Consider the following 24,796-nt stretch of genomic DNA (forward strand, 5'->3'; position numbering starts at 1 on the left):
AAAATAAATATTCTACTATTGACGATGAAACATGCCATATGTATGTAGTGGACACCTGCTGATTTAAACAACAAACTGAATTTAAGAAACAGCTTTCCTAAGAACTGGTTTTTATTTTTGACAAGGAATAGGTCATTCTTATAACTCAGTGACGCAGGACTAAATTCACCCATTTTAAGTAGAGATGCTGAATGATGTACAAGATATATGAGCTCTTGGCTTGAAGACAGAATACTCCCACTCTAGGCACAGATGGGCCTTTAGTTCTAAACTTAGAACTGTTATTCAAGTCTTTCCATTACATAGTTCTTAATAAGATAGTCTTATGAGTCTAAACACCACAAAAGTGAGAGATAGGACATAAATATGCTTATCTTTTGTTTGGTCTTATTTTTCTTCAGGCAAATTGAATTGTACATAATTTGCATAAAATACTGAAGTTTAGATGTTGTGTCATAGCAACAAAGTTAAGAGTTTAACAAAATTCACTATTCTCAAGCTTTCTGTGACTCTCTCTTAAATTTGTATTTTACCATAGGATTCTTTATCAAATAATCTGTGTATGGGGAGCTGAGGGAATTGAGTGAAAAGCTGTCTGAGTGGGTTGGGGAATGTTTCTCACAAGATATAATAACGGAGTTTGGAGAAGGAATTTTCCAGTTGTGAAGAAAGAGGAAATGACATGAGAGCTACCAAGACTATAATGCAGTAGTTAGGAACTGCAACTAGAGAAGAAAATTCCATGAGCTGGGAAGTTTTGAACTTCTAATAGTAGAGAGCACACTTCCTAGTGCCTTAAGCAGCAGTGATTAAGACCCTGGCAGATAGTGGATCAAACAAGGTTGAAATTGACTTCTGTTTCACATAAATTTCTTTCTGTTTTTTTTTTTAATATAACATTGATTTTTACAGAGAGGAAGGGAGAGGGATAGAGAGTTAGAAACATCGATGAGAGAGAAACATCGATCAGCTGCCTTCTGCGCACTCCCTACTGGGGATGTGCCCGCAACCAAGATACATGCCCTTGACCGGAATCGAGCCTGAGACCTTTGAGTCCGCAGGCTGATGCTCTATCCACTGAGCCAAACCGGTTAGGGCCACATACATTTCTTGATGAAAGTAGGTTGTTCAGAGCAAGTAGGTGGCTCTGCTTCATGAAGATATCCAAGGTCTCAGATTCCATCTATCTTATTGTCCACCACTTTCCAGACAGATTCTAGCTTTCTGAATGGTCTGTATGTTATGGAGGTAACATAAATAAGCAGGAGACAACCAATATATTTTTTTTTGCACAAATTTGATTTTGGAGACACCTTTAATGTTTCGTAGGAAATTTATGGTTCTATAAAACACTAAGAAATGCTGCCTTTGCTTATGGTTTATCCATTCGTTTTCAACCCATTGGTGTCAGGAAAAATGCCTTAAGTTTGTCACAGTACTTCTTTCATATAGTAGTCCCTCAAAAAAGATGCATTGAATAAGGGAGAGCGGTAAGCAAGATACATTGAAGAACTTTATGCATAGAGTTATTTCATTGACCTACAAGAGTTTATAGATTTAGATAATCGTACAGGGGTAATTGTTATTCAAAAATAACAGCCTGAAGAATGTCAGCATCAGGCTATAGTCACTATCAGGACTAAAATAAAAACAACTAAATGAAAAAGTTGTGATATAGTTACTGTCCCAAAACATCCAAACCAGGAAGGTAACTGCTTCATTTTGAAATCAGATATGAATTAATATTGGGCTGGATTTAGGCATCATGCACTAGGTATTCTTTAGGAAAACAATTCATAGAACCGTAATTGAATTTTGGCAATGTCAAATTGCCAAGATAAATGAAATTCACAAAAACAAGGGCTTTTATTAATTTGATTCTTACTAAGGAAAATAAAGTGATTGAAAATTTAAGGAGAGGTTATTTCAATCTTCAAGTTCACAGTATCAAGGGAAAGCACACACATTTCCACTGAGGAGAGGGTAAATATAAATTAATTGGGGCTTTTTAAACAGAAACAGTGATAAACAGATTGTTGTCTTCAAATTATTATTACTCTTATTGTGGTTTTGAGTGGAATAACTGTTTAACTGTCATCTATGTCAGTAGATAACCATTAAGGGAATTTAAATAAAGGAAGTGATTTTTGAATAAGAAAACAAGTCAGAGCATGTCTATTGGCCTATCCTTGATAAGAAAAGTGATATACTGTATTTTTTTTTTTTTTTTTTTCGCTGGCCTGGCTCAGTGGTTGAGGGTTGACCTGTGAACCAGGAGGTCATGGTTTAATTCCCAGTCAGGGTACATGCCTGGGTTGTGGGCTCAGTCCTCTGTCATCATTGATGTTTCTATCTCTCTCCCTCTCCCTTTCTCTCTGAAATCAATAAAAATATATTTTTTAAAAAAGGGATGTATTTTTTATAAAGTTAGTAACATGGCCTATTTACAAACACAGAAATGGATCAAATAATGTTCTAAAGTCTATCCCAATTTTTTAAAAAACTATTTTAAAACAAATTTTGCACCAATTTTATTAGTTACTTTTGTTGAATATCTTAAATTTCAGGCATTTATTTGAAACTAGAGGCCCAGTGCATGAATTTGTGCATGGCCAGGGGGAGGGGCCACAGGTGGTTGGCTGGCCAGTCTCACCCCCTGGTCAAACTCCTGGTCGAGGGGACAATTTGCATATTAGCCTTTTATTATATAGGATATTAATGTGGATATGTAAGATAACCTGGGGGAAAAGGTATCTGCCAATTGAATGGCTTTCATAAACCCCGTATTATAGACTTTAATCCTGTCAATAACAATTTGAGGAGGATTAATTGAGTCTCCTTTTTGCAGTTGAAGATTTTAAAAATCAGACCTATTTAAAGAGCTGAAGCTCTCTAGACTCCAGTGCTGGAATTTGAATGCAAATCTATGAGAGACCTAAGTTCAAAAGCTCCCATGCTCTTTTAGAAATTTGCAGAAATATGATGATGTGAAGACTATTTATTTTAAACAATGCTTTATGCACATATCCATATTATTATTTTATCATCTAATAGGGGTGTTGTATAATTATTGAACACTAGAGGCCCGATGCAAGAGTAGGCCTTCCTTCCCCGGCTGCCGGCACCAGCTTCCCTCTGGCACCTGGGACCCGGGCTTCCCTTGCAGCCCTGGCTTCGTCTGGAAGGTTGTCTGAAAGGACGTCTGGTCTAATTAACATATTATGTTTTTGTTATTATAGATAAGTCCTTATTTTATTCAATGATTTGTTTTTTACTATATTAATAAAATATTAATTAAATGCCATTTAAGAGCTCTGCTTACACGCTGGGGATATATTTGTGAGCAAAACAGATATGATTCTTGCCTTCCTTGACTGGATGGCTCTTTGGGGATCAGTTGGGTCATGAACTATAGGTGAGTAGAACACCTAAAGCAACAAGTCAAAATGCATGATTGTACTTTTTCCTTATTATTTCTCAAGTGCAAACTAAATGTATCTTCAAAAGAAGGGGATGTTACAGTTACAAGACATGTATTCTCATAGAAATATGCATAGCATATTTTCTTTAGGCTCTAACACATCATTCTCCTGTTTTAAAAATGGTTTTACTTGCATCCTTCTGTCCACTCCGGCCAGTCCTTGAGTATATACATGCACACACCCCTGCAGGACACAGCATCCCCAGATAAACAATGTTGTATAAACCTTAATGTGGAAAGACAAAATTATGCCAAAGGATTAGGCTATTTGAAAGTTCAGTGCTACTATTTAATTGGTTAACATAACTAGGTATTATAATCTATGTTTTATTTTCTTATACTTAGGAATGTTCAGATTGTAAAACCTTAGTTTATATCATTGTATCATTATTCATCACATGTCTTACTTATAACAGTTATCATGGTGATTTTTGTAATTTCCAAGAACTATAGTTATTTCACAAAATTGATGTGCGTTTTTCTTTCCATTTAAAAAAAAATGGTGCAAAATTTGTACTCTCGCTGCAAAATGCCACCCTGTTAAATAGATGTAACTCATCAGATGAAAAGTGAAATAAATCTGCTAATAGTAATGTGCATATAGTGCAGAAAAATTTCTAGTGTTTAGTGTTCATTTTATTACAAAAGTGTCAGAGCTTTTCATGTATTTATAATTATCAGTCTTGCCAGAAATATTTAATTAATTCATTAAAATGTATCTTGTACCTTCATAGGGGTTGTACTTCAAAATCATGTAGAAAGTCACTTTTCCAGTTAGAATATCATAATTCACTTGGCAAATAAATCATGCATATAAGACAAGCTACCATGTGCATTTTAAAGAACAAAAAAATAACTGGCATTTCAAATGGGTAACTTTTCTACATATAAAAATGCTAAAGAACATAATAAAATAGAATTGAAAAAAATTGGCAACATATAAATACTAGTTTTTTATATCAGACCGTAAGCACAGAAGGAGATAGCAAAGCAATATTTCAATTCAGTATTAAATTTTCCATAAAAATTTTGAAAAAACATACATTAAATTTGGACTTCAATATTTCTAAGGAATGTTACAATGGTTGTGATTTAAAACTGCTGAGAGAACTAGTTTGAATCTATTTATATGTCTCTCACCTAAGCTAATAGCCCTGCTGGGAGACAGAAAGACAACTTTTTATTCTTCTGATAAAGTATTATCATTTTTCTAATTGGAATTATTATGATGATATGAAATTCAATTAGTGGTTATTAATAATGAGCCCAATATAGAATGCATTTCAGCTCGGCACCCAATTGTCTAATCCTTTCATGCTCTATAATAAACATGCTGGGAAATGAAGATAGGAAAAATGTGATGATGGCAGAGCATAGTATTACAAAAAAAAAAAAAAGACTTTATTTCCTCTAGATCTTATTGTATCCTGAGGCTCCATGGGAAATAATAATTTTTCTAATTTATTGCACATAGATGGCCACTGTTTCAGATTTCTTTTTATGTTTATGCCTGTATTCTAGTTACAACATTTTAAGAACATTTCTTGTGAAAATGTGCCATACTCTAAGAGAGCTGTGACTCTAGGGTAGAGATTGCCCATGTGTCTTAAGTGTATTTTCATTCAAACATGTTTTTAAAAACTTTGAAGTTTATATGAACAAAAATAGATACAGAGGCAGAGCTGCCTCGAAAAGACTGTCAAACTACAGTGGGAAGGCCGGGGAGGGTTGCGGGGCAGGACGGGGGGGGTGGTAAGAGATCAACCGAAGGACTTGTATGCATGCATATAAGCATAACCAATGGACATAAGACACTGTGGGGTAGGGGAGGCCAGGGAATTGTCAAGGGCGGGGGGAAAAAAAGGAGACATATGTAATACTCTTTGTAATACTTTAAGCAATAAAAAAAAAACTTTGAAGTTTACAGAACAGTTTGTTCATGACTCACAATCACCCAACTAACACACAGAATGCTTGTCATCAATGTGGGATGACAAATTGATGGGCATAACTCCTCTATCATCAGAGAATCATATGCCTCAGAACCCGGAGCCTCAACATTCAGAACAGAAGTCTAATAATACATTAGTTATCAGATAAAAATATCTAAAAATTGAGACTTAATGTATAATTAGACATTTCAAAGATTTAAAATGAAAATAATCTACTGAGCAAAATGCAATATATATGACATTGAATGAACACACACTGTGTCAGTCATTGCTCTAAACCCATAACTTTCCAATGGGTTGGGTATTCTTTTCATTTCTATTTTACAGATTTGCAAATATAGTACAGAAGGTAAAGTCTAAAGTCACACAGTTAGTTGTTGATGGAACTAAATCATGAACCTATGCAAGCCAACTCCAGAATCTGTACACATAACATATATCTATATATATATAGCTAATAAAATAAATAATCTGTGAGTATAATTGATTTTAATTATATTCCAAGGGTTGTAGGTAAAGGAAATACTGAGGTGGTATAACCACTTGGGTTCTTGAGAGACACTACAATCACCATTTTCAGCTGTTTTGAATAAAGTGACAAGTCCTGAATTCCATACACAACTGTTTTTCTGGAGAGCACATTCTCAGCTGTCTCTCACCTTCCCTCTGCTGTGTCAATAAAGCCATCCCCAGTTTCCTCATATGTGCTATTGCCTAAAGCTGAACCCAGCCAGCTTGGCCAGGCACAGAGATCCTTGTTATATTCTACACAGGGGAGACTAGCATCCGTTCCTGTAACTCACGTCTAATCCCTGAATAGAAGACTGTTACAAAAATCCTATCATTTGAATCTCAATGATTAGATTCTGGACTTTCATTGTGCCTGAAGCTTCCCACTGTCAAGGTCCAACCCTTGTGCTAGATCTTGGGCTCCAGTGACTGTTGCATTCAACCCAATCTCATGATATCCCATGGGACACTGCACGGAACTCTCCATTACCTGACTTGGAGCTTCTACAGAAGTTCGGTCATTGTCCCTCTGTGTTGGCCTTCTTTGTCCAGGCTCCTCCTGCCCATGGTACTGATATTCCAAGAGGCTTTCATAGGGAATGCTGTGGAAAAGAGAGAACGAGTAGCAAAATAACTCCTATAACTGGAGTCATTAACTCAATACACTGTTTGGTTGCAGAAGGTCCCTGGAACCCAGACATTGTGTGCAATACTCAATGCATGTCCATAAAAGTGTTGTTTGTTTTGTTTTGTTTTGCTGAGAAGAGTCTAGATGTTTAATTTTCTTCTCAAAAATATATAATGCAACATATTTAGAAATAGTGCCACAAATAGATGCAATTTTTCTAAAGAGTAATATGTTCCTAGAATCAAGATATTCCATCTTCACAAGGTATACATGGCTAGTGGCTACTATTTTGGACAGTATAAGTTTATAGCAATGTTACCTTTTGTACGTACAAGTTTAAAAAGTTGTGGCAGAGAAAAGTGCTCTAGTTGGTTTTTGATGGTTTGTGAGAACCCAATGGTTCAGTTGGTTGGGTGTCATCTGGGGCACTGAGAGGTTGCCAGTTCATTTCCCAGTCAGGGCATATGCCTAGGATGCAGGCTTGATGTCCAGTGGGGGGCGTGCAGGAGGTGGTCAATCGATGTTTCTCTCTCAATGAGGTTTCTATCTCTCTCTCCCTCTCCCTTCCTCTCTCTGTAAAATCAATTAAAATTATTTAAATGTCTGAGAATAAAAAATACTGGTCTCTATCAATGTTACATAGAGATTTTTAAAAGATTATGTATGGAATGTGTTTTTCAATTGATTCCCATAATTTAAAGATTTTTACCTTGATTTTGACTAAAGAATTCTTTATATTTAGAGCTTACTTTTGATTTGTGGTTGAGAATTAACTGTGGGAAAGTACATTTTGCCAAACATAGAATCCATTAGAGTTGCCTGGACACTGCATTTGAACCTGTTGTAACTTGATTCTCATTTATTCTTGACAAAGTGCACAAGGTGCAAAGGCCTGGGGACTCCTTGGGGAGCAAACATCTCCAAGAGTTCAATAAAGCTGAACTAGCAACAAGCACATGATTGAAGAATTCAACTGCCTGCTAGAATTATTGGCAAATACATATTGGGAATAGCCACATTCAAAATTTTTCTAAAATAATTCAAGAGATTTTTATTTTCCAAACCAAGGAAAAACTCTTTTGGAAAAATTAGTTTTGAAGTTTTGCAGAAACTTTTTTTTTAACTATTTCTTACCTACTCTGAGTTTTATCCAGCTGTTAGCACAGTCAGACCCAGGGAAGGTCCCAGACCTGCAAAGGTACCTCCATAAGTGGAGGGCAGGGAAAGACAGAAGAAAATCTGGTAAATGATGGAGTTCATTCAGGGAAACTTACATAAGAGGCTTATACTAAGACTAGAGGCCCAGTGCACAACATTCCTGCACCGGGGAGGGGGAGGGTCCCCTCAGTTCGGCCTGTGCCCTCTCACAGTCTGGGACCCCGCAGGGGATGTTGGACTGCTGGCTTAGGCCCACTCCCTGGGGGCGAGAGAGGCTCCTGCCACCACTGCAGCTGTGAGCCTGGCTTCTGAGTGAGCGCTGCTCCCCCTGTGGGAGTGCACTGACCACCAGGGGGCAGCTCCTGCATTGAGCATCTGCCCCTTGGTGGTCAGTGCACATCATAGCGACCAGTCCTTCCACCATTCAGTCAATTTGCATATTAGCCTTTTATTATATAGGATGCTGCTACAGAAGAAAATGGATCCTTGTGTCATTTGACAAGTGAAAAGAAAAGTGGAGGAATACTCATGGGTACTAGTATGTGAATTCTGCCAGGTACAGGAAATTAGTTTACATGCCTGACCAGGGCAGGACAGTATGTAACTTTTAATGTTACTCATAGCTAGGCTAATACTTTGATTCTCTTGGTATTTTTGCCAACTGATCAATTGTTGAATAAAACCACATTAGCAACATTAATGTGATAATTAGAGACCATAATTTCTTATAGAACTACCAGAGGCCCGGTGCACAAAAATTTGTGCACTTGGGGGGGGGGGCCCTCAGCCTGGCCTGTGCCCTCTCACAGTCTGGGACCCCTTGGGGGTGACCACCTGCTGGTTTAGGCCCGCTCCCTGGGGAATTGGGCCTAAGCTGGCAATCAGACATCACTCTGGCAGTCCGGGAGCCCTTGGGGGATGCCCACTTGCCAGCGGGGAGCAGGCCTAAGCTGCAGTCAGACATCCTTAGCGCTGCTGAGGAGGCAGGAGAGGCTCCCACCACCACCACTGTACTGGCAGCCATCAGCTTGGCTTGTGGCTGAGCAGAGCTCCCACTGTGGGAGCACACTGACCACCAGAGGGCAGCTCCTGCATTGAGTGTCTGCTAAATGAGATAAGTCACAGAGAAAGACAGATACTGCATGTATCATTTTATTTGGAATCTAAAAAAAGCAAAACAAAACAAATCTCAAACTCATAGAAATGGAAAGTAGAAAAGGGATGCCAGACACTGGGGCTGGGAAGTAAGGAAAGGTTGGCAAAAGGGTACAACCTTTCAGCTACAAGTTGAATGAGGTCTGAGGATCTAATGTAAAATATAGTGACTATAGTAGATAACACTGAAATTTGCTAAGAAAGTAGAACATAAATGTCCTTATACAAAAAATCCAAACCCAGATATAAATAAATATATGAGGTGATAGATGCGTTAGTTAACTAGATGGGGGAATCCTTCCACAATGTATATGTATATCAAATCACCACAATGTACACTTTGAATACATTACAATTTTATATGTCAACTAGAGGCCTGGTGCACGAATTTGTGCCTGGGTGGGGTCAAGCCGGCCTGCCCCAATAGGGGTGGGGAGTGGCAATCGGGGGCAGCACCAGTTGGTGGGAGGGGCCACAGGTGGTTGGCTGGCCAGCCCCACCCCCTGGTTGAACTCCTGGTCAAGGCGACAATTTGCATATTATCCTTTTATTATATAGGATTATATGTCAACGAAGCTGAAATTTAAAAAATACATAAATCTATATATAGTACCTTAATTGAACTGAGAGAAATTTAAGGAGCCCGGGAAAGTATAATAATGATTATAATCATGCTGAAGATGTGTACCACCTTATTAGCAGCACCTACACTTCACAATATTTTAACATCAGGGAGGTTTCTCCCATTTTGCATCTTAGGAAACTGAGGTGTAGACTGGCCAAGGGACATGTAAGGTCAAAGAATAAGCTGAAGCTCATCTATTCCTAGACCTTTATTTTAAAATCCATGCTCTTTCTCATTATACCATCAATGTTTTTTTCTGACATAGGTATTTTGAGTGAAAATGATTCTAAGAAATTAAGTAGAGATATAAAATTAATTTTATACCTCTCTAGTTTAGGTATAGAATCCATAATGCTTGTCTAATACAGATTTGCAAGCTGTCCAGCAGTTGGGTGGTAGGCTTACCACTTTACAATAGAAGTAAGGATACAAACTAAGATTCTTGCCTATTTCACCTAGCTCTCCAAGGGAAGAAAGAACAGGTAAAGCAGAACTATTCTTAGAATGCAGTTCTGGGTTTACTCCAATTTCTTACTGTTAGCCTTTGTTTCAATATGTATACTAATATGCTCAGCTGCTATAACAAAATGCCAGAGACTGGGTGGCTTAAACAACAGAAATTTATTTTCTCACAGTTGTCAAGAATGGAAGTCCGTGATAGAGGTGATAGCAAATTTGGTTTCTGGGGAGGCTTCTGTTCCTGGTGGGTAGACATCTGCTTCCTCTCTCATCTGGCCTTTCTTGGCCATATTATGCATGTTTGTGGCCAGGAAGACAAAGAGGGGATGGGGGGGAGAGAGAGAGAGAGAGAGAGAGAGAGAGAGAGAGAGAGAGAACAAACTCTGGTGCCTCTTCTTAAAAAGGCACTAATCCTATCAAGTTAGGGCCCCACTCCTTTACCTCATTATTAATTACTTCCTTAGAGGTCCCATTACCAAATATAGCCACAATGGAGGTTATGAGACTTTATTATATGAATTGTAAAGGGACACAAACATTCAGTCTGTAACAATATGGAAGCTGCAACTTGCTTCTGGGTTTTTCTGTAGGCTGTCTAAAAGCCTTGCTAAACCTCATATTATGGAGCCATACTGGTGTTTGTATTCTGAATGTAAATACATGTGTTCAGATTAGAATTCTTGATTGCTTCATCTGCTTTCCTCCAGGCTAGTTTCAAAATCAGGTCCTCTCTCTGTGGCTCACAGGGTTCCCAGTAACATGCATGTTTAACTTTGCCTCTTCCTTCACTCTATTATGGATTGCAGGCCCCCATGGAAATCAACAGGGCACATTACTTAGAAAAGGAATAAGGAGCTGTACTCTAGAACTACACAAAAAAATTTGAAAACACATAATTTGAAAAGCAAACTCTTAAAGGGAATTGACAGAATCATTAATTCCTGCTTTTCAGAAAACACACATCACAATAAAAACTGAGGTTTGATAATACACATTCTGTGCTAAAATATTACTACTCCTTTGGCAATTGATGAAAGTAAACCAACACATTAAAGACTTGAGGTATTATAAATCAGTAGCACAAAGTCTTATGGATAAAAAATACTGAGTTTCTCATAGCCCTACTTAACTATTAAACCCATTACTATAAAATTAGCTTATTGAGTAATTACCTAAAAGAGAAATGCATATTTCAGATCATTCTCCATTTCCTAAAATAACTCTTTTTACATATAATATAACTTTGCAAGTATGTCTAACATTCATTGAATTACTATCTATTTAAAAATTAATTTAGCTTAGATGTATTGTGAAGAACAGTTGGAATTTCTATACTTCCAGAAACAATGTAATACATATTAATTATAATAATAATTTACATAATGCTAAAGAATAATATTGAACTTTATTTTGCATTTGTAGCTCTATTGGGTCTTTAATGAATTTCTAATGTTATAATATCTAAATAGAATTCCATGAGGCACTGGGATTTTTAATATAAAACTACAATGACTTTTGTTTTGAAAATTTATCAAACTTCTGTGACTTCAATTTTATGTAAGAGAATTCCTTGAACTCCTGATTCTTATGTTTTACATGTGAAAAAAAGTGATTATAAAGTAAATGAATATGCTATTTATAATAGTGATTTCACTTTAGATAAATTGAGTGATATAGTACATTCATGACTTTATTATGTGAGTGGATGAGCTGTCATTTTATGTTCCTTTTACTTTGCTAGCTTTTAAGAAATCCTGTGTATGTATGTGTGTGTGTTTGTTTATTTTTATCTTCTCAAATATTATCTAATGTCATTTTTAGATAGATAGTGATGGAAATTTCTGTTATATTTAGGCAAATCACATTCACTTATGTATACTTTAGAATTATTTGTTTTTAGATGACATTCATTTTTTGAACATATGCAGTTATATGACAGAAAAGTTTAATGGAAGATATTTTGGAACAATTTATGTGCAACGAGTTTAGAAGTTAATGTTGCATTACTGACCAAAATAAATGAAGAAACAAAGATGTAATAGGGTCCAAATGTTCATTAGGGCTGAAAATATAACTTCTTATTCTGTAATGTACCTAAGTATATTAAAGTAATGTGAATATCTGATTCACAGATTTGGATAAACTTTCAAACTTTTTTATTCCTTGTAAAATTATTATCAAGTTGAAATGGAAGTGAAGTGCATTTAAAGACTTTTTGAGTAGAAAACAGTAGATTTCCTTCAGGAGCTACTGGGTCAACTGCTTTCATTTTTTTAAATGAAATAGATATTGTTCACTATTCATGATAAGAGCGAATAAAAATGAAACACTTAGTTTAAAAAATAGACGGCAAAGAATGCAACACATTCACTCCTTAGGATCTTAAGTCTTCTCTCATTTTGTGTTCTTTTGTTCTGTAATTGGTTGCTGGCACCCCCTTTAACCCACCTTAAAGGGCAAGCAGGAAATACATGTTTTCGTTCATCAGCCCATCCCACTGAAAAGCGTTCGATATTAAAACAGTTTGCAAGGAGCAAAAGCAGAGGAAACAAGAGGCCCAGCTAGCCTGTAGCAAGATACACGCAAGATTGGCTGCAACATACATGGAGCCTTGTTCCTGTCCAGTACTTGCATGGAGATATCAAGTTAATTAGGGTATGAGTCTGTTCCTCGCTTTAAATGTGACCTTGTATTATATCTGTGGCTCTCTGGTTCATGTGGTGTCATAAAGCTCTGGGAAAGTCTTCCCAGCTGCTTGACACAAGCTGGAAAAAATGAAGCATTGATGTTTCCTTTCGCCTGAAGGTTTTTAGAGCAGCAAATTACTGCAGAGGCAAAGTTGGTGTGGTAGATTTGCTGTGGATGTCAGAATGCTTCTTTTGTCTTTTAGCTCCTCGCCTTCCCTGGTGATCAGGTGCAACTTGTGGGGAGAGGTGGGGTGTTGGAGGGAAGGCGGAGGCGGGGGGGGTTGGTTCAGGAGGAGGTTACATGGCAGAATTCCCACGAATGCTGGCGAAGGATGAAAAAAGATAAAGAAATCTTGTTTTTCTGAGCTAGAGGATTCTCTGCATGACTTCCCCACTGTTGGGGTGATGAGCTTTCAGGCTGAGATTTTATTAACGATTCATATGGAGATTGAGGGCAGTGGAGGAGCAGATTCTCACATAAACTTGATCTGTCCATGAATGCAGCTCTCTGTTTGCCCTGACCCTGCCTGGCTTAAGACACTGCCTGTGAGGCCAGCGTGCCAGACACAAAGAAAGAAATGAAAGGCAAGCACATTCCAGGAGTCTGCACAAAAGACAGAGCAGTTTCTGGTCCTCTCCCCAGAGAGGATCTTATCTCCGCGTGGCCAAAAAACCCCTAAAATGTTTATTGGTATATGTACAGTTTTAAAGGCGATGTGGCTGTTTATAGATGTTTTGTTAGGTCTTAACGTTTTGTTTTCAAAACTTGTGGAAACGAGAAAAGTCTTGGCGAGGGTACACTTTCCGAAGTTTAGAGTTAGAAGTCCCTGGCCTTGAAGTATTTTTACTTTCTTGATTGGTAGGTAACTTGCAAAATGAATCCTCTCTGGCTTTCAGAGAAGCCAGCACAACATTTTAAAGCTTGAGTTGACTTCCTGACGCCTTGTGACTCTGCAACTTTTGAAACGTGTGACCGCGTTCATGCATGAGATGAAACTGACATGAGGCAGAAGCCCAGACATCCCCAGGCTCATGACTAGGACAGCAGGGCAACATTTTTTAAAAAAAGGAAGAAGAAGCAAGTGGAGAGAAAAGTTTGAGTGGGACAGAAGTGCAAGGGAGACTGGGAACTTTTAACTTTGTAACATTCCTGCAATTATTGGCAGTTCACTCTATCTAGATGCAGTGCAACAGTGGAATGATATGCTATCCCAAGACATTTCTCTGTAACTAAACATACTGGTTTTATTGTTTAACAAGTGCACACTCTGCATGTATGAAGTATTTAGGTTTAAGGGATAAAAGACTAATATACATAATTCTGTTGCTAAGTGATGTGTTCCCACAGACACTTACAAATCAGAAAGCCCAGAAACATAGACTCTTGAATTTTGTGTACCTGTGTAGCTGTTCAAGTTGTTTCAAAACTTTTATGGTTAAAAACAAAAAACAAAAAACAAAACACAAACAAAAAAACACAGTAGAGGAATGCAGGCAAATGCCATTAATTATGATAGTTTTTGTTCCTTTCATTTTATAGTGGTTTTATTTCCATGAAATTAACTGTTGTACTTAGGCTAATTGTCAGTAATTGGTGACAAAATCACTTCATTGTTTTTCTATAGCATGACCCTAATTAGAGCTTTGATAGACCGGCCCAGCCATGTTCTGTATTTTACCTCCTATTGCAATCAGTGGTAGTTAATAACAAGGGCAACTTAAAAAAATCTATATGATAAAATGTTTCTATTAATAATTAAACAAGTCTTTTAAACAGTCTGTCACATATTAATTTTAAAACATGGTCATTGAAGGAAGCTTTCATTATATGTTTAGTTGGTTTCATGAAACATCAACTTATGGTTTCTGATTTGAACTAAAACCTATTGGAATGATCTATAAAAGAATAGAATTACAAATTTCAACTGCTTAGCCACATGCCTTCTCATTATTCTGTTTGTGTCTGCAACATTGAAATTAGCATTGCTTTTGTAAGACACTTTTCTAAGGTAGCACAGGGCTAGATGGCATTGTCTTTCTTTTCATGTCTCAGAGTTAAATTGAGTCTAATAAAATGTAGCATATTTTTATTCTTGATTTCTAACTAGTTTTTTTCTGTTTTGTTTTTGCACCTAAGAGTGTGTTTTGAGGCATTACATTTCAAGTGAAAATATATATGAACAGTTGAGATTATAAAAGGTTGGTTTTATTTCTTTCTAGCATAGAAAAGTGTGTTCCTTGAAGGTAATAGATTATAAAGAAAAAAAATGGGAGAGTACAATATTTTGTGAAGTGAGGTTTAATGCCTATGGAAGAAAATAATACACTATATATCCCATTAAAACAATCATAGCCAATGCTATTTTGCCTTTTATTTTTACTTAAAAGAATTGTTCTCAACTGACTTTGCCTGTGATTTTTATGAATTTGTAAGTTTCAAAAGTTTTCTAATACTTTGACAAATAATCTCCTTGCTTTTCTTCCTCATTCTAAGATACTCTTAGCAATGAAGTGCATTCTGCAATTTACAATGCTCTCAGTTTGTTTTAAATGCATCCATAATGTATAACGTAGAGTGGAGTGTCCCACAGTCATCCTGAAAAAAAGTTTTTAAGAAGCAATTAGAAAAATAATTGCCTATTAAAAAGTGAAGATTGCTTTGAGCAGGGAGAGAAGAAATTGAATGTTAAAATTGAAAGCATTCATTGTTAGCCCGACACATATGCACCAAATCTGAAATTAGAGAAAAATCACGAAATCCGTATTTTGGCAAGGGGAATTGTTTAAGTTTTCTAAAGCTGTCAGCCCATTTTCTCTATTTTTTTCCCTGCTAAAGAAACACTTCCAATGGAAAGCCTCACCTTTTGTACAAAGTTGAAATGTTTTATTTTTTGCAGGATTGTCCTACACTGTACAAAATCAGAACAATTCAATAGCTTCCAGGGAAGGAGGGGGCCACAAATGAGAATCTTTCTATCATTTTAGAATGTCCATGGCAAAGCACAAAAACTATATAAATCTGTGGTTGTTTCTTTGAAAAAAGAATCTTTTGATTGCAGCAGTTATTTGAATACCCATTCAGGCTCTTTTGTAACGTGTTGTAATAAATGCACATCTCCTAAATGAAGAATGCTCATGAGGGGACAAAACTCAAACATAAACCATGTTTAGATGCTGCATTTCAATAGGTTACCCCATAGGATTAGACAAAGGTTCTTTTACTTTTTATTTCTTTTTCTTTCTTTCTTTCTTTCTTTCTTTCTTTCTTTCTTTCTTTCTTTCTTTCTTTCTTTCTTTCTTTCTTTCTTTTTTTCTTTTCTTCCTTTCTTCCTCTCTTCATGCTCTAGAAAATACATTTCCTTAAACAAAATTCAGTCTTTCCTTTTTCACCTTATTGGTATATATCAAGTATGTTCTCTTGTTTCTTATCAGTTTCAAATATATAGAATGTGACAAACAAACAGGATTGAGACTGACTTTAAGTTTGAAGAATGATAAGGTTACTTGGGAAAGATAATTGTTCTCTTTTACTCATCCAGCTTTCTCGTAGACTCTGGAGAGTAAAGTGGGTCTGCTTTTTCTTTCTTGAATTTCCTAAATGTTCAGGGACAATACAAAAGAGGAACCAAGACTCTGGTAATAGTACTATGAGCTCCACGCATGGGCATTTGAATCCTATAGGGAAAAAGCCAATAAATCCAGCCTGCTCCTAGCATAATCATACTTGACAACCATACAGACACCGCTGGGTCTACACGGGCAGCAGCCAGCATCTTTGCCTGCTCCAGCCCCAGAATCTTTTATAATTGTAATCGGTTTCATCAGTCCAAGCTGTGCCAACACCCCTAATTAGCCACAGCCTCATTTTAAAAATTAAAACCACCCTCACACAATAACACCCACAACAAGAAGCACCCCACAGCACTCAGTATATTCCTGGTGGGATATCACACTGTGGACAGTAGCATTCCCTCACCTACAGGGCCTCGGTGGGGTTCATCCGCTTCCCTCATCAGAGGTGTGCCCACAGCAGAACCACCAGATCCCACCAAACTCTGCTGTTGTTTGTTGCATTTTAATTCTTTTTTTCAGTGATGTGCTGGTTCATACCAGAAATAGCCTCTTTCTCTTACTGCTAACTGTTCGGTGGCCCACCAACTAAGCAAACAGCAATGAATAAAATAAAAAAGTGCTCAGAGGTAAAAGATACTTATTCCAAGTTAGTTTTAGTTTATGGTGCTCAAAGAAGTTCCCCATTCCATGCAACTTGTTTTTTTGTTTTTGTTTTTCCCCCCAGGGGTGAAGCGGCTGCAGCACTGGGGAAAATGGGTTCTGGCTGCCTTAAATAGCACCAATCACCATAAAGCAACGCGAGAAGCGCAACGCGAGAAGCCTGAAGGTATTTTAAGTTTTATCTATTTTAGAATGTCCTGGGTACATTTTGTCTCACAGTATGTGCATACCTGCATAAAGACACACGTTTTTCCTATTAAATCCACATTTTCTGGGACCTTATACTGTGCTGGGCAACAGAAAATCTGTAACTTGGGGGAAATTGACATGACATCAGATGCAGGCCTCAACTGTGAAAGGCAGATGAAACAGGTTTGTTCCTGCCTGGCTTCAGCCCCTGCTTCAGGTGACCAATGTCTGCAGGTGAAACAAAACAGTGTATGTTTTGCCTTTTGTTCCCTATGACCCATTGTTTCATTTGTAAATAATGGTTTCATTACAAGCTGCTTTGCTCTAGAATTCAGTGGTAACCTGAGACAAGTGATTATTTTGCAAATTACCTAGCCATATACCAGCTATGAAAATAGGGTTTAACAGCAAAGACAGGCTACTGAAGCTATTATCTCTAAGCCGGAGCATAGCAAATAGTCAAGCTCTAACTCATGGTTCGGATATATTTTCAAGTTCTCTATTCTGCCTACTTGGGATGAGATGGGACCCATATTTTGTCATATTATTCAATGTATCATTTTTGCGAATAATACACTGAATAATAAAATAAAAACCTATAAAGAAGTTAGCCACTGATACGTGCTATAATCTTACATTGTTATCTAAAAGAATAAAAGAGCAAAATTATAGAGAGTACAGAGGTACTTACTCTCTGTATCTCTGGAGGTACATAGCTCTCTGAGTTGTCACATGGCCATGGAAGAGAGACACTGTATCTAGAGCAGTCACCTATATCTAATTAAGTCTCAAAATAACCTGGAGAAAACCCACTGGAATGAAGCATTAAAAGAAAATGCACTTTTGGAAACTACATGGAAGACATTTTTTATCATACAGACTTTTCGTTCCAGGAATAATTTTTAACAAGCTCAAGATGTGGCATATTAAATGAACTATGGCAACAAAGAGCTTAGCATCTGGCCACATTGTAAACTGTCAAAGATATAGAAACATCGTAGCAGGCCATGCGATTGTAGTTAACACAACCCGAATGAGGTGAATCTATTCTAGGCGATGCTGCACCGTCTTGGTTTTCACATGTGCAGTGTTGCTCTCTGGTTTACTCTGCCTGTGATCGATTCCCACACAGAGCCAGAGCTCTCCAGGAGAAGGTTGAGATTAGAACAATGTCAGCCTGTGCTTTTAGCAGCGTGATGAGGTTATCAATAATGCATTGGAGATCTCAGGAACCTGGTGCATGGGGGCATCGCAGCTGCCCAGCATTTATTGTAGGACTTGCAGGTTTGAGCTGAGATGTCACCATATCTACTTTTGAGGCAGCCCCTGATGCATTCTCAAGAAATCTGGGGGGTCGGGGGGAGGGGGTGGTCATGGGGACAGCTGCTGAGATGACCTAACTGAAACATTACATTAGAGGAGGTTATTTAGGAGTGAGAATGCATCTATGAAATTGCTTTTTTAAAGAAGCCTATTTAGTCAGTGCTACTCTCATAACCTTTGTCTCCCCAGCTCCCTTCGAAGGTTTGTAAGTTGTGTTGTTTCCCTGACAAGTTTATTCATATCCGAACAGCTTGCCTGGCAGCGGCGGTCATGTTCTGTACTTGGGCTTTCTGGTCACGGTGGTCGCTGAGAGTAATAGAGAGGGGGAATAAGTGAGTGTGGAAATGCAAAGCTGTCTCTTGTTACATTTTATCGATCTCATTCTGGTGTCATTCAATTAAGACAGAAATGTGATGGATAGTCCCTGCACAGATTCCTGGGTTGCTCTCCATCCATCGCCAAGAAAGCTTTTGTGTTTTATTTGGAGTTGGAGGGAGGGGGTGGGGAAAGGCCATGGGCAAGTGGGAGAAATCAAAGATGCTATGTGATCTGAATTACAAATCAATGTCTCCCCAAGGATGCTCCAAAATGTCAAACATACCATGTATATATTTTCACGTATTTTCTCAGACACAGTTGATGTGCTTCACCTTCCTGGTTTTCACATGTGCAGTTTTGCACTCTGTTTTACTTCTTCCTGTGATCGTATGGGATGGGTTACCACATTTTAAGGTAGAATTCATTCTTTCTAATATTTTCAAAGGCTTAGGAGGTGGCATCCTCTTCCTACCAGCGCTAGATAAGTAAACATGAGCCACATGGAAAATAACTAGTCAAACTTGTGCCAATTTTAAAATTTGAGAAAATGAAAAATTCTCTTGTCACTTTTTATGGACCTGTGACTCTAGGGTGACCTGTTTTGGCAAATAGATTTTAAAGCTGGTAAAATGAAAATAGCAAATAAAGGTGGGTTTGTTGTTGTTGTCCTTAGTTCATAAACCAACCACTCTTATTATTCCCTATGCTACAAAAAGGTATGCTATTATGAGTAAAATATCCAAATTCTGGACTGTATAAATTCCGACCCTTACTCTTGGTGGCATGCTTTTCCTTAACTATATCACTCCCTCTGTATTTGTTAACACGACAGTGAGAGTAGTTCATGGATGCGAAACACTGTAAAACTACAACTCCTATAACCAAAGTGTTTTATGTTTTTAAAATATTGAAATAATTAGTGTAAACAGCTACTAAAGCAGGCTATGCTAAGCAGACTCCCGTGGTACCTCTCAAAGCAATACCAAATAGATTTAAAATGAACATTTGGGATTTTCAAATCAAGGTTATGGGTTCTGATAATTGGTGCAACCTGAAAGGCAGTGAGGAATACACATGTAAGCAGGGTTTTTAATATCAGAGCAGTATGTTAATGTGCAAGCTCCCCTATGCACTTGGTATGTGACATTGAATAAAATACATGCATACTCTAGTTCAAACCTTACTTCCTTTATCTGAGAAATAACAGAACAGAATGACACAATTAAGTATATGGAAATGCCTAATCCATGCTTGTCCTATGCACTTGGAACATGGCAGATATCAGACACATGTAGCTTCATCCTGAACTCCCCCTTGATGGTTTTGACACTGATTTTGTCCTCTAATAAACTTGCTCAGTCATTTGAGAAAGGAATGGAAGCAAAGAAAAATAGTACAGTCGGGCCCTACCTCTGTGAGTGAAACATTTTCCGGATCCTAATTCACAGAAGCTCATTTACCAATTGATGTGATATTGTATTAAAGAATTTTCCAACCATCCACTAGAAGTTTGTCCTAAAACTTCATTTGTGGAAGGAACTCTTAAGCCAAGTTGTATTTGTCAAAGATGTTTTTAACTGTCATGCTTTAACCTGAAAGTTAAAGAGCAACAGTGAGCTAACGCAGTTATTTACTGATTTTACAATTTTGGGGGCACCAGAAAATGATTTAGTTGGAAATTTAACTGGTAGCTCACATTGTAACTTCCTCAGTAAGGTAACACACACACAAATATGGTATTGCTGGTACATGCATAGCCTTTTAGCATGGTTGAAAGATAAATGTATGCATGTGTGATGGAATTTGGCTCTCTTCATATTTTTTTTCCTCCCCTTTCTGAGGTCATACATTTTTAAATAGAGTGCTTAATGAAAATCATCTTCATGAATCGAAGCTTATGTCAAACATACATCAAGGCATAATCTATTTAAGGAAAGGCCATCTATAAAGGTAGGTAGTAAGTAAAATATTTTCCCCATGATCAAAACACAATAAATAATTAGATTCTTTATGTTGAGAGAAAGTTTTTATCCTAAGTTTTGCACACAGTATTTTTTTCAAGAATCTACCTTCTGTGTGCTAAGGTTGCTTAACACATCCTTTCTGAAAATTATCAACACTTTGGTCGACATGAGTTAACAGATTCCTACAGTCTCACATAATCATTCTTCACTCAGTCAACATTACAGTAAAATATATTTATTTGTGTGTTTATAGGGGCATTAATACAAATAGTTATCTAACTCATTTCATGGGAAGTGTGGGCAGTACTCTTTGATGTCCTAGACAATGTTCCTTTTTCTCTCATTAAGGTAGGAATTGCCAGGCTTTATTTGGTCATTCTCAATTACCCTTTGCAGTGGTTCGGGTCCATTGCGGGGATGAAGTGCTCTTCACTTCTGTTGGGTCCAAGGAGGTGCCACTAAGAAACTGCTTTCTAAGATGCATCACATTCTATGGCTGATTGACACAATGTTAAATAATTAAGAAGGTAGACTTTTAAAAAATTATAAGTAATCATAATTTACAGAAACAGAGACCCTAGATTGGGATCTTAGCTTATACATGGTAACTTTCCATATCCAATTATAGGAGAGCACATACTCTAATATTTGTGGCAATATTGCCTCCATTTAAATTCATAAAGGACTGTGGTCATAGCAATTTACCAGATAGTCAAGCACCCATTGCTAATGATATTTTTCCCCTTTAAAAATACTTTTGCTGCCCTCAGCTAATATTAGTCCCTGTTGTTGTTATTTTCCATCTCTCCATAGGCTCTCCTTTCGATTAGAATGTAAGCATTGTGAAGTAAAAAACAACTGCAGATGATCAAAGAGTGTTTGTTGAAGTAACCATGCTGACTCAATGCCTAGGGTGTCCTCAGGAAACAGAATGTTGCTTTATTGTCTCCCTTCCCATTTTCTATTCATCAAAGGGATTTAGAGAATGATGACATCCTTAGACCCTGGCAGTTCCCTCTCTTCAACAGTCACACTTAACTTGCAAATCACAGACTAGGACTGTCCTTTACAAGAACAGTTTAGGCATCTGCTCTACACTTATTGTTGAACCCACATGATGTTCCAGGCACTCTGACAAGTGCAGAGTATGAACATTCTCAAGTTAGTAAACTACGTACAAGTTCATATTAATTTTTATAATCACTTTGTGCTTATCTTGAAGTTTGGAGGATCTGTCTCTGTTGGTCTCTTTGCTTGTCTTCTTCTTCCTGGTTCTTAAAGACACACTATCCTTTCTGCATCAGTTTCTGGCCATAACAGCTGGATTTAGAATGCTTTTTCAGCAGTTGATGACCACATCGCAAATCAATTGTTTTTTTCCAATTTAAATGACTTTCTTAATATATTTTAAGGTTGCATCCTAAATAACTTCAGATTGATATTCTCCAACTGAAATTGTTTTAAGTAAGACAATTCTTTTTGTTGGCTCATGCTCTCTCTCTCTCTCTCCTCTCATTTCCTACACTTTACTTATCTCTTTTTCTCTAATTATGTCAGCAATCTTTTGGAATCCTAAAATTAGAGTTTTTGACTTTGCATGAACATGAAGGTCCACAAAAGTTATAATTTCTCAAATCAAAAAGAAAGTTTTAGAAAAATCTAGATACCTTATTAAGGGATCCACCCTACCGTCTTGGGGTTTGCAGGGCACAGTTCCTTGTCTTATTCACTTTTCTGTCCACAGTGTTTGACATGTAGGAGGAGGTCAATGAAGGTTTATTGAAATAGCCGTGAACCTTTGTCATATTTGAAGATCTTTTAAACATAAGAGGAGTTAAATTTCATTTTCCCAACCACAGATGTGCTAATTAGGCGTTCTTCTGATCATGAACCGGTGTTTCAATGTTTTATAACTATGTCTTGATAATTCTCTCTTCACTGTTGTTCCAGAGGAAAGAATCAGAGCCCTGTTATTTTGTCCCCCCTCAGACCATTTTGGCAATTAGTATTAGCATTAATATTCATATTATTTTTACATTAGAAGACAATACCTGCAAGCTTATTGGCTAAGATTATTTTTGCGGATTTCTGGTGGTCTGCTACACATGGGAATTGAACAAGCCATGTTGTAGTGAAACTCAAGTAAAACTATGTTAATAATATACAAGATATACTCCAAAATCACACACATTGAAAACAACCCTCAGAATGAAAAGCAGAAATTCTCCATGTTGTCTCACTCTACGCCCAGTAAGATCTTTTACAATCTCTCTCACCAAAATCCAATTTATTCCTCTGGGATTTTTTGTTTTGTTCTCAGTCACTAATGAGTATAATATCAGCTATTTGGCTATCCACTTGCATTACTCAGTTTAGTATTGAACCAAATCTGTCTCTGACCAGTGGGCACAGCAAGACTTCCACAAGATGGACTTATAATGGATTGAATCAAAAGTGTGGGAAAGGGAGGTGGAATTGTCTGGACAGGTTGATCAATAGGAATAAATGTAAAACTGAAATGGGGCCACTCCACTTTCAACTTGTGACTTGAGAAAGACAAATTTGGTGTTTCTATACATAAACGGAGAAGTCTTAAAATATAGGTATGCATTCATGTCTTGCTTCATTTCCTGTCATGTTAGATCATTCATGATTTTTTTTCCAGTAAAACAGGTTTCTAAAGACAAAAACTCACTATTTTAGGCTGAGCCTCAAAAAGATTTGCCACCTATTTTGGGTTTGAGTGTTCCAGGGCTTTGTTGTGTTTTGTCAGGAGATGTATTTGATCATTTAACCCAAAGGGGATAAAGTCCATGCAGCTTAACAACTCTCACAAATTCAAGTTTATAAATGACTCAACAATAGAACAAAAGCAAACTACCATAAATAAGAGAGCACATAACACTTGTTTGCTGGGCAAAATATTCTTTTCCTTATAATAGACAATTTAGGAAATCATATTAGTGTTTGAATGATCCTTACAGAGTATAAAATCAAACTAAATAGTGCAGATTACCCCTAAAGCCTATCATCAGTTAATTATCATATGAAGTTTCTATCAAGTGGGGAGGTGTTCTCAACTTGGTTGATGAAATACATTCTTCAAAAGGGTTGTGTTATTTCCTACCTTTTCAGTATTTGTGCAGATCATCACTGTTTACAAGTAAAATAGATCATAGAAATATTGATCTAGTTCAAGAAAGACAAAATGAACTAAAAGAGTAAAACTCCAAAGAACAAACTAATCACCAATAAACCAATGAATTTCACAAGTAGACAGATGTATAATCTGGTATTTTGTGTTTGTTTGTTTTGATTTTAGCAAGTAGCAACTTACCTGGTAAAATTTTGCATACAAAAGAAATTTGGATTAGATTATTCTGCAATATTGCTTCCAGAGTTAGCAGTTTATGATTTCAAAAATATATGACAAAAGTCAACTATACTATTTTGAATCCTCCGAATTTTGAAAGTAGACTTTCTGATTGTTTTAAAGCAGCAAAATATTGATCAAAGGCATCTAACATAAGCACAATGCTCAGTGCAGAGTGATATATCAGTGTACAAAAGACACTACTTCTTACCTTAAGCAGTTTGTAATCCTACTAGGTAGAAAGAACCTAGAAATAAAGGAATGCTAAGAATTGTAAGAGAATGCAGGGCATATAAAATCTAATCTACAACTATTTGTTGAATAACTTTATTTTTAAAAGTGACACATAGTTTACAAGACTTGACCTTAAGGAGTGAAAGTATTTTCTGTAGCTAAAGAAAGAAGACCTGGATTTAAATCTGTTTGAGTACATGTTTAACTTCTGGACTTGGAGAAATCACTAAACACCTGGGTATTCTTTTGTAAAAAATGGGAATAACACTACCTATTAGGCTACTTTGTGGAGAGGATTAGAGATGATGAACATTTTTAACACAACAGTTGGCCAATAGATGTTTACTAATAATAACAATAACAGTTATACATAAAAGTAATAAGAAAGTGCCCTGAATTCTAAGCCAGTCTACCTCACCAAAGAAGTGTAAAATGAAAATCCTCACCCCCTCAATTCATTACCAGGTACTTATATCAGGTTCTTGAATATTCACTCTTGGAAAATGG

At 37.0% G+C, this 24,796-nt stretch overlaps 1 long non-coding RNA gene across 1 annotated transcript in view; it reads left to right on the forward strand.

Annotated features, from left to right (window-relative positions):
* Positions 1-24,796, forward strand: part of LOC102248177 — a 93,131-nt gene that overhangs the window by 49,821 nt on the left and 18,514 nt on the right. The window contains exon 3 of the long non-coding RNA XR_314222.2: positions 16,953-17,054. This is a non-coding gene — a long non-coding RNA (uncharacterized LOC102248177). The remainder of the gene's footprint in view (positions 1-16,952; positions 17,055-24,796) is intronic.

This window comes from Myotis brandtii, unplaced genomic scaffold, assembly GCF_000412655.1.
Source record: "Myotis brandtii unplaced genomic scaffold, ASM41265v1 scaffold52, whole genome shotgun sequence".
Taxonomy (NCBI): Eukaryota; Metazoa; Chordata; class Mammalia; order Chiroptera; family Vespertilionidae; genus Myotis; species Myotis brandtii.